The sequence below is a fragment of the Staurois parvus genome, unplaced genomic scaffold, assembly GCF_062004578.1.
Source record: "Staurois parvus isolate SC_StPar_1 unplaced genomic scaffold, SC_StPar_1.0 ptg002104l, whole genome shotgun sequence".
NCBI classification, from domain to species: domain Eukaryota; kingdom Metazoa; phylum Chordata; class Amphibia; order Anura; family Ranidae; genus Staurois; species Staurois parvus.
The window spans coordinates 132,370-148,234 of record NW_028319900.1 but is presented as its reverse complement, the minus strand read 5'-3'; the positions used below and the strand labels follow the sequence as shown (position 1 = coordinate 148,234).

The following is a 15,865-nucleotide window of genomic DNA, read 5'->3' as shown; positions in this document are numbered from 1 at the left end:
CACTGACCCCCAATGTAAGGGACATTCTTCCCACTGACCCCCAATGTAAGGGACATTCTTCCCACTGACCCCCAATGTAAGTGACATTCCTCCCACTGATCACCAATGTAAGGGACATTCTTCCCACTGACCCCCAATGTAAGGGACATTCTTCCCACTGACCACCAATGTAAGGGACATTCTTCCCACTGACCCCCAATGTAAGGGACATTCTTCCCACTGATCACCAATGTAAGGGACATTCTTCCCACTGACCCCCAATGTAAGGGACATTCTTCCCACTGACCCCCAATGTAAGGGACATTCTTCCCACTGACCCCCAATGTAAGGGACATTCTTCCCACTGACCCCCCAATGTAAGGGACATTCTTCCCACTGACCCCCAATGTAAGGGACATTCTTCCCACTGACCCCCAATGTAAGGGACATTCTTCTCACTGACCCCCAATGTAAGGGACATTCTTCCCACTGACCCCCAATGTAAGGGACATTCTTCCCACTGACCCCCAATGTAAGGGACATTCTTCCCACTGACCTCCAATGTAAGGGACGTTCTTCCCACTGACCCCCAATGTAAGGGACATTCTTCCCACTGACCCCCAATGTAAGGGACATTCTTCCCACTGACCCCCCCCAATGTAAGAGACATTCTTCCCACTGACCCCCCAATGTAAGGGACGTTCTTCCCACTGACCTCCAATGTAAGGGACATTCTTCCCACTGACCCCCAATGTAAGGGACGTTCTTCCCACTGACCTCCAATGTAAGGGACATTCTTCCCACTGACCCCCAATGTAAGGGACATTCTTCCCACTGACCCCCAATGTAAGGGACATTCTTCCCACTGACCCCCAATGTAAGGGACATTCTTCCCACTGACCCCCCAATGTAAGGGACGTTCTTCCCACTGACCTCCAATGTAAGGGGCATTCTTCCCACTGACCCCCAATGTAAGGGACATTCTTCCCACTGACCCCCAATGTAAGGGACATTCTTCCCACTGACCCCCAATGTAAGGGACATTCTTCCCACTGACCCCCAATGTAAGGGACATTCTTCCCACTGACCCCCAATGTAAGGGACATTCGTCTGAAAGTTATTTCAAGGGTTCCTCTGTGTAACATACGTTGAGGAGGACTGCTCTAGCATTCGCCGATAATGGAGGGATGTGTCTTGGGCGGGGCGACCCTTCGATCTTGGCGATGGCAGAATTCCTGGTCTCCAAGTCTATGATACGAATACGATGGTAATATTGGTGTCATACAAGCACCCTCAGACTGGAAAAGTCTTCACTCCTGGTGGCCCCCGTTGGGCTCTCTGTTGGTATGTTCCACCAAGCAGGTACATTATATGGAATTCAGTATTCCAGCAAGATTTCAGGTCTCTGCCCTGGATGTCCTCATGGGACCGGGCCTTTAATGTTGCCTCTGTAGGCTTCCTTCCCTTCTTAAACAAACACTTGGCTCCTCGAAATCAGCGGTTCTGAGCCCTGTAATTAGTAAACCGAGTTGCAAAGAATAGCCAATCGGACGAGCGCACGTCATATATGTATGTGTGGAGTGCCGGTCCTTCCTTTCCCAAAATAAGGCTCGGACGAGGTTCTCTGAGGACAGATGAGCGAATTTCTTCTCCAACGCCTCTAACAGCTCGTGTCCGAAGGGCTTTGCGAAAACATTAATTGTCTGTTTTGCTAAAGAAAGAAGTTTATACTCCGGATGAAGCCCATCCCGGTCCCTCTTTTATAGGCGAATTGTTTTTTGGAGACCACGTTGGCCGATTGTAATAGGCAGATGCCGCGGTAGATCTTCGTTTTACTGCGAACTCGCGTTCCCCTTGCAGTAAATATCGGTCCTGCCTGGGTGGGGGGAGACAATGGGCCATAAAATTAGTTAAGTGACTCTAAAATGATGTTTCCTGTTTGAAAGATTTAGCTCCTCATAACAACTCTTCGGATCCCGTAATATAAATATTTGCAGCTATTTGTGGGGCATAACCCGGCGGAGATATATGAGCGAGGAACGCATGAGCAGATCCTCATTCCTCTGGAGCTTCGGCATTCACAGCCCACATGCAGACCCGGGGAAATCAAGTGTGTAGAAATCTATTTTTCTAACAATAAAACTTCTGGTGATTTAAAGAACATGTCCACCTTGGAACTGAACTTTAAAGCTGAACTCCAAGCAAGCGGCTTCACCGAATTACACCAATGTGTGAGCCGTCCTAGCCGCCCAAGGGTTTAGCCGGCCATGCGATCCAGGCTGCCCTGCCGGACGGTACCTAAAGGTCCTTGGCCTCACTTTTCTGCAGTGCAGTTAAAGAAGTTCTACCGTTGGAATTGTTACTTTACAGGTCTGGCCCCTACGGATCAAAGCACTTTGCCTCGTGTTTCTAACTCTAGTTGTGAGGTCCAACCTGCCCTCCTCCATTCCTGCCATGGCCGATGTGACAACAGCTTTGAAGGAGACGGCTGGTTTATAGCTGCAGCTTGGCCATGAGCACTTTCCTGAGTCAAGGAATGCCAAGAGGAATGCAGAGGAAGGGGGGACGTGTCAGCCGTCTCTTCAAAGCTGTTGTCAGATCAGTCATGGAAGGATGGGAGAGGGACCTCAAAACTAGGGTTGGGTGGGTGAAGCTGAACGTTGTACTGAGTGTTGCTTGCATTAAGGACCCGCTGCATTCAGGGACAAATGCCAGCAAGCGTGCAATGGTCAGGACTGGCTAGCAGCGGCCAGAGGCATAGCCCATCATCCCAAGGTTCAGGACAGGCAGCAACCAGTAGAGTATCTGTTATCCATGAAGAAAGGTCACAGCTGGCAGCAATAGGAAGAGTAATGGGGTCAGTAACAGGAGAATACAGAGACAACAGACGAGGGTGCAAGAGCCAGGGAGCAAAACTATCACAAACTCAGTGTCCAGGACTGGGAGGAGAGTGACACGCCCATGGCTAAGAGGAGAGTGACACGCCCAGGACTGGGAGGAGAATGACACGCCCATGGCTAAGAGGAGAGTGACACGCCCAGGACTGGGAGGAGAGTGACACGCCCATGGCTAAGAGGAGAGTGACACGCCCAGGACTGCAAGGAGAGTGACACGCCCAAGGCTGCAAGGAGAGTGACACACCCAGGACTGGGAGGAGAGTGACACGCCCATGGCTGGGAGGAGACTGACGCCCATGGCTGTGAGGAGAGTGACACGCCCAGGACTGCGAGGAGAGCGACATGCCCATGGCTGCGAGTAGAATGACATGCCCTGGCTGCAAGGACAGTGAGATGCCCATTGGAATTGTTACTTTACAGGAGTAGAATGACATGCCCATGGCTGCAAGTAGAGTGAGATGCCCATGGCTGCAAGTAGAGTGAGATGCCCATGGCTGCAAATAGAGTGAGATGCCCATGGCTGCGAGGAGAGCAACACACCCATGGCTGCAAGGAGAGTGAGATGCCCATGGCTGCAAGTAGAGTGAGATGCCCACGGCTGCAAGTAGAGTGAGATGCCCATGGCTGCGAGGAGAGCAACACACCCATGGCTGCAAGTAAAATGACATGCCCATGGCTGCAAGGAGAGTGAGATGCCCATGGCTGCAAGGAGAGTGAGATGCCCATGGCTGCGAGGAGAGTGAGACATCCAGGGCTGCGAGGAGAGCGACACGCCCATGGCTGCGAGGAAATTGATACACCTATGGCTGCGAGTAGAATGACACGCCCATAGCTGCGAGGAGAGCAATATGCCCATGGCTGCGACGAGACCTCACGTCTCAATGATCCGGGACCCAGCAGAGTAAGAATCTGAACAGTCAGGACACGCCCTCTGCGCAGCACATACACTCCCCTTCTACAAAGCTGGGTACGTCATAGGCTAGGCCCATACACTAAATTTTTATTAGTTGCCAAACTAAAGGAGACGATCGTTACACCTGGAGGAAAGGGAGTGAAATCCCTGAAAATGGAAAAGGCTTCTTTACAGTGGGAGCTGCAAAAAAAAAGTGCAATAAACTTCGATAAGTGATAACCAAAAACGCTCCAAATGGACAAAATATCTTCGTAAATCAGGGAACTCCAAACTTTCCAAACAAAGGGTCAGTCTACTGTACTTCAAACTTTATGGGGCCAGTCAGAGTAGAAAATATCTTGGTGTCAGTGGATGGAATAGTGTCCCATCATTGGTGTCAGTGGGAGGAATAGTGCCCCATCATTGGTGTCAGTGGGAGGAATAGTGCCCCATCATTGGTGTCAGTGGGAGGAATAGTGCCCCATCATTGGTGTCAGTGGGAGGAATAGTGTCCCATCATTGGTATCAGTGGATGGAATAGTGCCCCATGATTGGTGTCAGTGGGAGGAATAGTGCCCCATGATTGGTGTCAGTGGGAGGAATAGTGCCTCATCATTGGTGTCAGAGGGAGGAATAGTGCCCCATCATTGGTATCAGTGGGAGGAATAGCGTCCCATCATTGGTGTCAGTGGGAGGAATATTGCCCCATCATTGGTGTCAGTGGGGGGAATAGTGCCCCATCATTGGTGTCAGTGGGGGGAATAGTGCCCCATCATTGGTGTCAGTGGGAGGAATAGTGCCCCATCATTGGTGTCAGTGGGGGGAATAGTGCCCATCATTGGTATCAGTGGGAGGAATAGTGCCCCATCATTGGTGTCAGTGGATGGAATAGTGTCCCATCATTGGTGTCAGTGGGAGGAATACTGTCTCATCATTGGTGTCAGTAGGAGAAATATTGCCCCGTCATTGGTATTAGTGGGAGGAATAGTGCCCCATCATAGGTGTCAGTGGGAGGAATAGTGCCCCATCATTGGTATCAGTGGGAGGAATAGTGCCCCATCATTGGTGTCAGTGGGAGGAATAGTGCCCCATCATTGGTGTCAGTGGGAGGAATAGTGCCCCATCATTGGTATCAGTGGGAGGAATAGTGCCCCCATCATTGGTGTCAGTGGGAGGAATAGTGCCCCATCATTGGTGTCAGTGGGAGGAATAGTGCCCCCATCATTGGTGTCAGTGGGAGGAATAGTACCCCATCATTGGTGTCAGTGGGAGGAATAGTGCCCCATCATCGGTGTCGGTGGGAGGAATAGTGCCCCATCATTGGTGTCAGTGGAAGGAATAGTGCCCCATCATTGGTATCAGTGGGAGGAATAGTGCCCCATCATTGGTATCAGTGGGAGGAATAGTGCCCCATCATCGGTGTCGGTGGGAGGAATAGTGCCCCATCATTGGTGTCAGTGGAAGGAATAGTGCCCCATCATTGGTGTCAGTGGGAGGATTAGTGCCTCAAGGACTGGATATAGGAAAGCAAAGGGTTGCATGTGGCCCTCGGGCTGCAGTTTGGAGATCAGTGCTGTAAATTAATATTTGTAAGAAAAAACACAATAGAAAACCTAACAGGATCCACACTTCGCCTTCTTCTGGATCAACTGCAACCCGACTAACTGCATAACAATGTCCCTAACTGGGGGCTCAGAAACCTCACTGCATGGGGGGCGCGGTCCTGCAGCAACGACTTGATGGATTGGACCCTAAAATCGCCTTTAGTCCCAACATTGCACTAGGAACCCCCAACGGGGAGATTTCTGTTCCCTTCCGATGGGATCATCTGAACCCCGTCAGCTGGAGAAATCAGAAGACCTTTCCCGGCTCCATGCAAAACAAAAGCAAAAAACAAAACTTCTAGAAATAATTCCAGGGTTTCCTTTTGGCCAGAAATGCTCAGCCAGCGAGATCATCCCACCACAGATCTGTCAGAGCGATTGAGGGATCAGGAGGTGCGAATAGCGGCTCCATTGTTAGTAAGATGAGATCGCTCACCTTGGAAGGCCGGAGACATCTGCCAAGAAGCCCTCCCTTCTCCCGGAAGGTGCACACTCTTTACTTTGTTTGGCACAAAAAAAAAAAGAAAGTTTAACAGTCCCGTCATTAAGTGGCTGCCGATGGTGACAACACTTGTGGACACATTTGAATTTTCCCCCCACTAATCCCTTATCTCCCAGAGGGGCTGATTAACACTCCATAACCTGCTAGGTATACGGCTCCATTGTGCTGCAATGCGGTTCAGCCAACCCCATCAACTGGGCCGATGCTTCTCCAGGAAGGCCTGAGGGTGGAGAAATACTCAAGAAGAGAGTAGGATAGGATACAAGGGCCCGACTCAACTGATCTGGGGACCAAAGGCCATTCTAGAAACCAGAGGGAGGCCAAACGTCCAATCCAAAGTCCTGACTGCCCTCCAGAACCTCAGTAGGGGGGACGCCAGAGCCACCAAGCAAAGACATGTGGCCTGTAGGGGGGGACACCAGAGCCACCAAACAAAGGCATGTGGCCTGTAGGGGGCACGCCAGAGCCATCAAACAAAGACATGAGGCCTGTAGGGGGGGACGCCAGAGCCATCAAACAAAGGCATGTGGCCTGTAGGGGGGGACGCCAGAGCCATCAAACAAAGGCATGTGGCCTGTAGGGGGGAATGCCAGAGCCATCAAACAAAGGCATGTGGCCTGTAGGGGGGGATGCCAGAGCCATCAAACAAAGGCATGTGGCCTGTAGGGGGGGATGCTAGAGCCATCAAACAAAGGCATGTGGCCTGTAGGGTTGATGCTAGAGCCATCAAACAAAGGCATGTGGCCTGTAGGGGGGATGCTAGAGCCATCAAACAAAGACATGTGGCCTGTAGGGGGATGCCAGAGCCATCAAACAAAGATATGTGGCCTCAGATAGATATTAAGCAGCCGGAGTTGCTTGCCATAGCCCTGTCTTCCCCATGGATCTGGCCAAACACCTCCAGCTCTGTGATTGGTCTATAATTCAGATAGTGTCCTATTTAAGGCCAACCTGTGCCTGACTGTAAGCCACATTTATCAGATTACTCTCCTGTCTGCTGACCATCCAGACCCTCTACTGCTGGCTAGAATAGAGGTGAGGCGCAGCTATGTATTAGACATCATTGAAATATCATATATGTTGAATGGCGATGTCGCTGCACGGAAGTATTGCCGAAAAAAGGTTCACTGAAGAAAACGAGGTGTTTGAGGATGACAGTTGCCCCGTCTTCGGATTAAATTGACAAGAATGGAATTTGTACAAACAAGTAGCTCCAGCTCTCCGTTGGGTCCCTCCATCCACCATCACAATCCACCATCACAATCCACCATCATCATCCACCATCACCATCCACCATCACTATCCACCATCACCATTCACCATCACCATCCACCATCACTATCCACCATCACCATTCACCATCATCATCCACCATCACCATCTACCATCACCATCCACCATCACCATCCACCATCATCATCCACCATCATCATCCACCATCACTATCCACCATCACCATCCACCATCATCATCCACCATTCACCATCATCATCCACCATCACTATCCACCATCACCATCTACCATCACCATCCACCATCACCATCCACCATCATCATCCACCATCAGCATCCACCATCACCATCCACCATCAGCATCCACCATCACCATCCACCATCACCATCCACCATCATCATCCACCATCAGCATCCACCATCCACCCATCCACCATCACCATCTACCATCACCATCCACCATCATCATCCACCATCACCATCCACCCATCCACCATCCACCATCATCATCCACCATCACCATCTACCATCACCATCCACCATCATCATCCACCATCACCATCCACCATCCCCCCATCCACCATCACCATCTACCATCCACCATCATCATCCACCATCACCATCCACCATCCACCCATCCACCATCACCATCTACCATCACCATCCAACATCATCATCCACCGTCACCATCCACCATCACCATTCACCATCATCATCCACCATCACTATCCACCATCACCATCACCATCCACCATCACCATCCACCATCATCATCCACCATCAGCATCCACCATCCACCCATCCACCATCACCATCTACCATCACCATCCACCATCATCATCCACCATCACCATCCACCATCCACCCATCCACCATCACCATCTACCATCACCATCCACCATCATCATCCACCATCACCATCCACCATCCACCCATCCACCATCACCATCTACCATCACCATCCAACATCATCATCCACCGTCACCACCCACCATCACCATCAGCAGCATCCACCATCACCATCCACCGTCACCATCCATCATCATCATCCACCATCACCATCCACCATTATCATCCACCCTCAGCATCCACCATCACCATCCACCATCATCATCCACCATCACCATCCACCATCACCATCCACCATCCATCATCAGCATCCACCATCACCATCCACTATCATCATCCACCATCACCATCCACCATCATCATCCACCATCACCATCCACCATCACCATCCACCATCACTATCCACCATCACTATCCACCCTCATCATCTACCATCAGCATCCACCCTCATCATCCACCATCACTATCCACCCTCATCATCTACCATCATCATCCACCATCACCATCCACCCTCATCTTCCACCATCCATCATCATCATCCACCATCACCATCCACCATTATCATCCACCCTCAGAATCCACCATCATCATCCACCATCATCATCCACCATCACCATCCACCATCACCATCCCCCATCATCATCATCCACCATCCACCATCACTATCCATCATCAGCATCCACCATCACCATCCACCATCATCATCCACCATCACCATCCACCATCATCATCCACCATCACCATCCACCATCACCATCCACCATCACTATCCACCCTCATCATCTACCATCAGCATCCACCCTCATCATCCACCATCACCATCCACCATCACTATCCACCCTCATCATCTACCATCACCATCCACCATCACCATCCACCATCACCATCCACCATCACCACCCACCATCACCATCCACCATCACCATCCACCATCCACCATCATCATCCACCATCACCATCTACCATCACCATCCACCATCACCATCCACCATCACCATCCACCATCACCACCCACCATCACCATCCACCATCACCATCCACCATCCACCATCATCATCCACCATCACCATCTACCATCACCATCCACCATCACCATCCACCATCACCACCCACCATCACCATCCACCCTCATCATCCACCATCACCATCCACCATCACCACCCACCATCACCATCACCATCCACCATCACATATCGGAGAAAACGTTTGTCATGTGACACTTCCGATCTTCAAAACGAAACCATACGGCAATAAAACACTCCGATCCAACATTCGCCCCTCTAATACGGATCGCATTTCCCGGCCCTGACGGGTTAATAAATAAATGGCGCCAAATTTAGATTTCTTTTTTTTTTTTCCTTTCATTTTATATCTGTGCCAGTTTGCTACTTTATGCGTTCGCACTGAATTCAGCGGTTTGGGGGGAAAAAAAAAAAAATTCTCCAGACTAGACCAGCTGAAGAAACGTCCGCGGTGGCTGTTGACTTTATACTGGTAACTTTTTTTTTTTTAAATAAACCCGATATAAAAATGACGGCTTTTTTAAACAAACCGCTGCCAAACTGGCAGCAGAAAAGAGGTTTTTTTGGGTCTGCGTTTGGCATGTTATCTTGAGAAACTCGTACAGCTGCCTTCAAGCAGCCATTCTTGTTTCACGGGAGAGAGAGGGGAAAAAAAAAAGAGTTGTCACTTTGGAGAAGGCAAATTTTTGAGGATTAGCAAGTCTAGGCCGCAGTCTGTAACAGTTATGGGGGACAGGAAAATTATAATCAGACGCAGCACCTGCTGAACGTTTCTCAGTTCGCACCAAAGCCTCGCCAGGCAGGTAGAGGTGAAGGGCAAGTAGGAGACCACCCAGGACCGGGGTAATTAAAAACGTGTTCTCACAGCTCGCTCTGAAAGCCGCGCTCTACGTGAGCGAAATGACCTCCCGAAAATCAGGTGGTGATTTAAAGTAGCTGCCCTGCCAAGGCAACGTGTTACTTTATGGCATGGGAACCGCTTGTTGGCCTCCCATCAGCAATAATTCACATGCTCAGACGGTATTCCGCACTCCCTGCCGCATTGGGAGACATCTTTGTTGTGGTACGGTCTTCTGGGAAGCCATGGTGGAGATCTGCTACATTCTATGGGGGGGTCGTGGTGGAAGTGCGAAGGCTGGGAAACTCCGCAATGTGCTTCCTTTACTGAGGCGACCAGAAACGGATTTCTTGTGTTGGGTTATGACTACAGACTAGGTCAGAAAAAAGTATTTAGACAGCAAAACTATTGGGTCAGAGAACCCTAGTGAGGTGGGCAGGGGTGGACTGACAACTCATGGGGCCCCCGGGCAATAGGGTATCATGGGGCCCCTGTGTCCAAACTCAAAAAAGCCTATGAAAAAGGTACCAGGGGCATCTCATGGGGCCCCCTACTGACCCCGGGCCCTCGGGCAGTGCCCGAGTTTCCAAATGGTCAGTCTGCCCCTGGAGGTGGGTGAAGCACTTTATCTGTTGCAGGGGCAGACTGACCATTCGAGCACTCGGCACTGCCCGAGGGCCCGGGGTCAGTAGGGGGCCCCATGAAATGCCCCTGGTACCAATTATAGGCTTTTTTGGGCGTGCTTTGAGTGTGGGCAAGGACACAGGGCCCCATGATCCCCTATTGCTTGGGAGCCCTTTGAGTTGTCAGTCCGCCCCTGCTCTGTTGTTCATAGAACCCCAAACAAGGTATTCTTCAGTGGAAGAAGGGACGCTGGTCCTCCTGGGCACCGGGGCTGGGTGGCAGAGTGGAATGAGGGGAGCCGTGAGCAGGGCTGCTGCTAGAAACCACGGGGCCCCATACAGCCAACCTGACAGGCCCCCCCCCCCAAAAAAAAAAAAATAACAACACAGCAACACAGTTTACTGTATGAATGAACACAGTGAGTGATTGATACTGATCACTCATTGTGTTCATTCATAAAAGGGGCTGGTAAATGTGACAGATTTACTGGAACCTTCCCCCCGCGTTACATCCTGAAGGATTCTATTGTCCCGTTGCTTGTAGCTGCCAGTGGGAAGGAAGGAAAGGAGGGTAAGCTGGCAGCACTACGGGGGTGGGGGCACACAGGGGGGCCAGGGCAGCCGGGGTAAACATACGGTGCACAAGGAGGGTGATGTGGGGTATTTACTGGAACTGATCCCCTGTATGCCAGCAGGGGGGCCCAGGCAGCTGGGTGAATCAGATGTAGGCAGAGAGGGTGATGAATTGTTCCGATCACCCTCCCTGCCTACATCTGATTCACCCCCCCTGCTGGCCTGGGGCCCCTACAGGAGGACTGGTGGTATCCCCTTATCCACGGTCCTGGTCGTGAGACTCCAAGAAGGGAGCCACTGTGACGGTGAGTCGCTCTCCCCCCGGGTGGGGGTCACAATGGTGTGTGGGGGAGTCGCACATGGGGTGGAGCAATAGATTTTTAGTATTGCCTAGGGCAGCACAAATTCTAAATACACCCCCAGGGGCACACTGACAACTCATGGGGCCCCCGGGCAATAGGGGTTCACGGGGCCCCTGTGTCCTTGCCCAAACTCAAAAAGCCTATGAAAAAGGTACCAGGGGCATCTCATGGGGCCCCCTACTGACCCTGGGCCCTCGGGCAGTGCCAGAGTTTCCAAATGATCAGTCCGCCCCTGTACACCCCTGATAAGTAAATGCTTGAAGGTCCTAAAATCATTCCGAAAATGGTAGTGAACCAGAAGGATGACTGTTCATCAGTCCCAGGTTAGTGCTCTTGGTCATCAGTCCAGGTTAGTGCTCTTGGTCATCAGTCCCAGGTTAGTGCTCTTGGTCATCAGTCCCAGGTTAGTGCTCTTGGTCATCAGTCCAGGTTAGTGCTCTTGGTCATCAGTCCCAGGTTAGTGCTCTTGGTCATCAGTCCCAGGTTAGTGCTCTTGGTCATCAGTCCCAGGTTAGTGCTCTTGGTCATCAGTCCCAGGTTAGTGCTCTTGGTCATCAGTCCCAGGTTAGTGCTCTTGGTCATCAGTCCAGGTTAGTGCTCTTGGTCATCAGTCCCAGGTTAGTGCTCTTGGTCATCAGTCCCAGGTTAGTGCTCTTGGTCATCAGTCCCAGGTTAGTGCTCTTGGTCATCAGTCCCAGGTTAGTGCTCTTGGTCATCAGTCCAGGTTAGTGCTCTTGGTCATCAGTCCAGGTTAGTGCTCTTGGTCATCAGTCCCAGGTTAGTGCTTTTGGTCATCAGTCCCAGGTTAGTGCTCTTGGTCATCAGTCCCAGGTTAGTGCTCTTGGTCATCAGTCCCAGGTTAGTGCTCTTGGTCATCAGTCCCAGGTTAGTGCTCTTGGTCATCAGTCCCAGGTTAGTGCTTTTGGTCATCAGTCGCAGGTTAGTGCTCTTGGTCATCAGTCCCAGGTTAGTGCTTTTGGTCATCAGTCGCAGGTTAGTGCTCTTGGTCATCAGTCCCAGGTTAGTGCTCTTGGTCATCAGTCCCAGGTTAGTGCTCTTGGTCATCAGTCGCAGGTTAGTGCTCTTGGTCATCAGTCCCAGGTTAGTGCTTTTGGTCATCAGTCCCAGGTTAGTGCTCTTGGTCATCAGTCCCAGGTTAGTGCTCTTGGTCATCAGTCCAGGTTAGTGCTCTTGGTCATCAGTCCAGGTTAGTGCTCTTGGTCATCAGTCCAGGTTAGTGCTCTTGGTCATCAGTCCAGGTTAGTGCTCTTGGTCATCAGTCCCAGGTTAGTGCTCTTGGTCATCAGTCCAGGTTAGTGCTCTTGGTCATCAGTCCCAGGTTAGTGCTCTTGGTCATCAGTCCCAGGTTAGTGCTCTTGGTCATCAGCCGCAGGTTAGTGCTCTTGGTCATCAGTCCAGGTTAGTGCTCTTGGTCATCAGTCCCAGGTTAGTGCTCTTGGTCATCAGTCCCAGGTTAGTGCTCTTGGTCATCAGTCCCAGGTTAGTGCTCTTGGTCATCAGTCCCAGGTTAGTGCTCTTGGTCATCAGTCCCAGGTTAGTGCTCTTGGTCATCAGTCGCAGGTTAGTGCTCTTGGTCATCAGTCCCAGGTTAGTGCTCTTGGTCATCAGTCGCAGGTTAGTGCTCTTGGTCATCAGTCCCAGGTTAGTGCTCTTGGTCATCAGTCCCAGGTTAGTGCTTTTGGTCATCAGTCCCAGGTTAGTGCTCTTGGTCATCAGTCCCAGGTTAGTGCTCTTGCTCATCAGTCCCAGGTTAGTGCTCTTGGTCATCAGTCCAGGTTAGTGCTCTTGGTCATCAGTCCCAGGTTAGTGCTCTTGGTCATCAGTCCCAGGTTAGTGCTCTTGGTCATCAGTCCCAGGTTAGTGCTTTTGGTCATCAGTCACAGGTTAGTGCTCTTGGTCATCAGTCCCAGGTTAGTGCTCTCGGTCATCAGTCCCAGGTTAGTGCTCTTGGTCATCAGTCGCAGGTTAGTGCTCTTGGTCATCAGTCGCAGGTTAGTGCTCTTGGTCATCAGTCCCAGGTTAGTGCTCTTGGTCATCAGTCCCAGGTTAGTGCTCTTGGTCATCAGTCGCAGGTTAGTGCTCTTGGTCATCAGTCCCAGGTTAGTGCTCTTGGTCATCAGTCCAGGTTAGTGCTCTTGGTCATCAGTCCCAGGTTAGTGCTCTTGGTCATCAGTCCCAGGTTAGTGCTCTTGGTCATCAGTCCCAGGTTAGGGCTCTTGGTCATCAGTCCAGGTTAGTGCTTTTGGTCATCAGTCGCAGGTTAGTGCTCTTGGTCATCAGTCGCAGGTTAGTGCTCTTGGTCATCAGTCCCAGGTTAGTGCTCTTGGTCATCAGTCCAGGTTAGTGCTCTTGGTCATCAGTCCCAGGTTAGTGCTCTTGGTCATCAGTCCAGGTTAGTGCTCTTGGTCATCAATCCAGGTTAGTGCTCTTGGTCATCAGTCCCAGGTTAGTGCTCTTGGTCATCAGTCCCAGGTTAGTGCTCTTGGTCATCAGTCCAGGTTAATGCTCTTGGTCATCAGTCCCAGGTTAGTGCTCTTGGTCATCAGTCCAGGTTAGTGCTCTTGGTCATCAGTCCAGGTTAGTGCTCTTGGTCATCAGTCCCAGGTTAGTGCTCTTGGTCATCAGTCCCAGGTTAGTGCTCTTGGTCATCAGTCGCAGGTTAGTGCTCTTGGTCATCAGTCCCAGGTTAGTGCTCTTGGTCATCAGTCCCAGGTTAGTGCTCTTGGTCATCAGTCGCAGGTTAGTGCTCTTGGTCATCAGTCCCAGGTTAGTGCTCTTGGTCATCAGTCCCAGGTTAGTGCTCTTGGTCATCAGTCGCAGGTTAGTGCTCTTGGTCATCAGTCCAGGTTAGTGCTCTTGGTCATCTGTCGCAGGTTAGTGCTCTTGGTCATCAGTCCCAGGTTAGTGCTCTTGGTCATCAGTCCCAGGTTAGTGCTCTTGGTCATCTGTCCAGGTTAGTGCTCTTGGTCATCAGTCCAGGTTAGTGCTCTTGGTCATCAGTCCAGGTTAGTGCTCTTGGTCATCAGTCCCAGGTTAGTGCTCTTGGTCAGAATTCAAAAGTGTTTTTATTAGTAGACCTCAAGCAACACTCCTTCAGAAATGTACAGATAAAGGCCTCTATCAGAGGAGGGACTCCTGAGAAATGTTAGCATTCACCAATAAATGGCTTCCCCTACCGGACAGATTTATGGCCTCATCCATTTATAGCAAAGTCCAGTTTACTGTCTGCAGTGAGTTAGGACGTGGATAACGGTCTCTCCTTCAATGGGTTGGGACTCCCACGCTCCAGTCATAGTGGTAATTGGGCAGAAGAACGATTTCAGTGAAATTCGCATTATCATGATTGATTCATTTCACCATCTGCAAAGTTTCACCACCAAAGCAGCATCTCCTAACTTCACTCGCTGTTCTGCTTCCGTGACCCTCGTGAGCCTTCATACACCGCTGTAGCATCTTCCTACAATAGGTTGCTTGAGAGGTTCAGGTGAATTTAGCTTTTTAACTCCTCTGGTGGTTTGCGATTATTTCTGCGATGATCTCATTGGTAGAAGGTCCCCTGCCTTCTGGTGGATTCTAGAATGTAGTTTATTGGAAGAGGTTGACCCTGGGCCTGAATATTCACATGGTTTCAGACAATCCCTTGGGGAGACGATGCCCAGTAGGCATTTAGGTTTTGTAGGCAACCCACCCACCTGAGAGAGCCTTCCGCTACCACTGCCCCCATACACCAGCCACCAACCTCATGGTGAGAGAGTAGGGACACTCACCTTCACATTCCCAGGAATGAAAGCCTACACCGTCATGAAACCCACAGCCTCTCTTGGAACCCACCAAGCTATCACAGTGCAGGAAAAGTGACCATGTGCACTCTTCACACTTGGGATCCTCACCAAGAAGCAAGAATGATGGTGGAGCGCCCCTACTGGACACTGGTAAGAACAGATACTGCACTTGATCTTAGCAAAAAGGCAGAGAAGCAGCACCAGTTGTTACCTACGGCCAAGACCAGGCACAAGCACACTGACCTTGCTCCACTGTTTTGTTTTGGTTTTTTTTTGTTCGTTTGTTTTTTTTCTCCATATGCCATACTTTTGTTTTTGAACATTAGGGAGAGTGTTCTGATCCGATTGCAAAGGACCATGGTAACCGTAATTCGCATACTATTTTGCCTATTCAAAAATATGCAAGTTTGTTGGCTCAAACACACACTGATCCAACAAATCACCCCTCCCACCAGACCCTGCTTCCATGAATAATGATGATTTTGGATCATACTATTTTACCTCAGGGAGAGCAGTGAATCTAATTAGCATATTTGCTACGTACCATAAATTGAGAACCTGAGACTAGGATGATGCAAAGTTTATGAAATAACATCACATCTGAGTCTCACAATTACATCCCCATCTGGGGAGAGAGAGAGCAAATATGCTAATTAGATACAATGCTCTCCCTAAGATAAATAGTATG

General features: G+C 50.5%; 1 pseudogene; it reads right to left on the bottom strand.

Annotated features, from left to right (window-relative positions):
• Nucleotides 1-15,272: 15,272 nt before the first annotated feature.
• LOC149432802 (U2 spliceosomal RNA) lies at nucleotides 15,273-15,376 on the bottom strand (annotated as a pseudogene).
• Between the last annotated feature and the right edge of the window lie 489 nt (nucleotides 15,377-15,865).